The sequence below is a fragment of the Triticum urartu genome, chromosome 6A, assembly GCF_056163025.1.
Source record: "Triticum urartu cultivar PI428250 chromosome 6A, HENAU_Tu73, whole genome shotgun sequence".
Taxonomy (NCBI): Eukaryota; Viridiplantae; Streptophyta; class Magnoliopsida; order Poales; family Poaceae; genus Triticum; species Triticum urartu.
In genome coordinates this window covers 16,553,852-16,556,264 of record NC_141878.1, presented here as the reverse complement: position 1 = coordinate 16,556,264, position 2,413 = coordinate 16,553,852, and the positions used below count along the sequence as shown (strand labels likewise).

Here is a 2,413-nt window from a genome sequence, read left to right as displayed (position 1 = left end):
AAAAAACCTAGACAGCCGATAATTCAGACCATCCAGTATCACATCCAGCTTTAAAAAATTTTGAAGAAAGGACTACAGTCTACAGAACACGCTCAAGGCTCAATATAGTTGTGAAGATATATTTTTTCCACCACTGAAAACAGAGTAGATGCCATCTGGAAGAGCCAGCTTGCATCAGTTAATGCCTAACTCTGTTTGCATGAAGATAGCCTGTGAATGTAACAACTTATATCAATCTAGGCAACAATTTATATCAATCTAGGCATATTGGATACCATGCTAACCGAGGGTTAATATTCTAACCATTTGCTGGTCTTAAATCACGATATAACAGATTAACAACATAGCTTCTTCCATATATACCCGCTACCTTGCCGGGCTGGGCATAAGTAGAACTACATGTAACCCTTGATTGATGCACACCAGAGGAGACTTAGTCTTTGCCAGCCGTTAATCTCTTCAAACAAAGATACTGCAGAAAGAACGCAGATTTTCAGCTTACAAGAACTAGAGCAGGGAATCAACATCCGCATTTATACAAATCTAAGACAAGCTTTTTGGGATGGAAGTAATATGATTTTCAAGAAATGATTGTATATCTTGGACCATATAGAGTTTGAGACAAAACATCCTTTCACAATTAAGCAAATCTTCATTTTGGAACTGGTGCCGCTTGCTGGAAGAATGACATGTACCAGTAGGCTGAGGAATGCCCCTCCACGTGCTTTTGCTTCCCTTAGCTGCGATCACAATCGCCTCCTTCTCTATGTTGGCTTCGCCCCTGATCCTTCCGGCACCACCTCTGAAGGGCAACACATCCAGTGCTATAGTTTTTGCACTAGAGATTTAGGACACTGAAATCAGTTAAAAACTTAAAATAGATTAGTTATCAGAGCAAAAGAAATCTACCACAATACAGTAAATAGTTACCCTCGTAGCTCCAAACAATTGGCAAACAGAGAAGCAAGCCGGCTGAATTATCCATCAACAACTCTTTGTTGTTTCTTGAAGTTCTTTGCACTCGGGGCCAGCTGATCCTAACTCTCCAATCCGCAAAATGTAGACCATAGAAACATGTCAACTTAGGTGCAGTCTAAAACATAAGCTTTGTAGTAACATAAATAAGGATCTAGGCCTGCAGTACACTAACCTTGTGAAAAAAGTCCTGGCAATTGAACTCTAGGGCTTCCATCCATAAGATCATAAGCATATCACCCTTTAGCAAATTGCAGCTAACATATATTTCAGTTACTATAATCTCAACCTTGTGGCGGGACGGTCGGCTTAGGAGCTTGAGCATCGCCTAGGTGGAGCAGTGGTGCCATTACAGGGTCCAACTCAGCACGGGAGGGAGGGTTACGGCCTGCCCTCGACGGAACGGCAGCACGGCCCGTTGGCGGCAGAGAACGCGCTCTGCGCGTGCCAGGCCACGGCGACGGTGCTGCATGCGTGCGCTGGCAAGGAGATGGCCACGCGGAGCTACCAGGAGGGTTGGGCGGCGCCGAACGGCGTTCTGCCATGGTGTTGCCCCTGTCGGCCGTTACGGTGGTTCTGCCGCTGCAAAGCACGCCGGCGCAGGCGGCCCAGGGCGCCACCGACGCCAGGAAGGCGCCAAGCGCGCGTGTGAAGCTCCGGACAAGAGGGAGGGACTGCGAGCATCGAGCCAAATGCACAGTGGGCATGTGACTGAAGTTCTGTCAGGGAAACGACACTGAAACTCTGAATTTACTGAATATGAACAAAAACAGTGCATGCCAAGTGTTCGACAGAATGATTCTGGCCTCTAGGGATTTTTCCTTGAGCTGATTTTTGGTGGAGTGGTCTCTCATTGCAACTAGAGGTTGTCTGAATTTTGGTGGAATTTTTGGGGAAGTGTAGGTATGAATTTCACCAAATTTGGCAAATCTGGTCCAAACTTGCAGTGAGTGAAATTTGAAAATTTTGAAAAGAAGAAGAGTGGATCAAGAGGGTTCTAGGTTGTGGGTACTAAGGACTATCCAGGGGAGTTGGTTTGGGCTCAAGGATCAAAGGCATTAGGGTACTTGCTTTGTAAATCCCTTAGGTTCAAATGAAAAGACAGAATTATTTTGGAAAGAGAAATAATTGGAATAAAATCCAAAAATGGATTTTTTTTAGTTTGGACAGAAAGTTTGGGTTGTTTCAAAGTGGATGGAGAGGTTTTGGGAGGTCTCTCCACATGAGGCAAAATAAAATCATGGGTGGTTCCAAAATGAGAGAAGCCCCAAAAACTCCTAGGGTTTTCCTTTTAAATGAAAATAATCAAATTCAAAAAAAAATACACTTGAGAGGAGAAGAATTCAGAAGAAAAGTTTCCATAATTCAAACACCCAATTTGAAAAGGATGTAAATGAAAATCCTTGCCAAAGGTGAAAGTTTTTAGGAGAGAGGTTTT

The 2,413-nt window shown here is 43.9% G+C and overlaps 1 long non-coding RNA gene across 2 annotated transcripts; it reads right to left on the bottom strand.

Moving 5' to 3' along the window:
- LOC147963260 (uncharacterized) lies at positions 1-1,216 on the bottom strand. Of its 2 annotated transcripts, XR_015607627.1 has the most exons (4): positions 1,151-1,216; positions 931-1,043; positions 696-854; positions 1-472 (listed from the first exon to the last, which is right to left on the bottom strand). It is a non-coding gene; the product is annotated as an uncharacterized LOC147963260 (long non-coding RNA). The 2 variants fall into 2 exon arrangements; XR_015607626.1 differs by lacking the exon at positions 1,151-1,216 and having other exon boundaries at positions 931-1,094.
- Between the last annotated feature and the right edge of the window lie 1,197 nt (positions 1,217-2,413).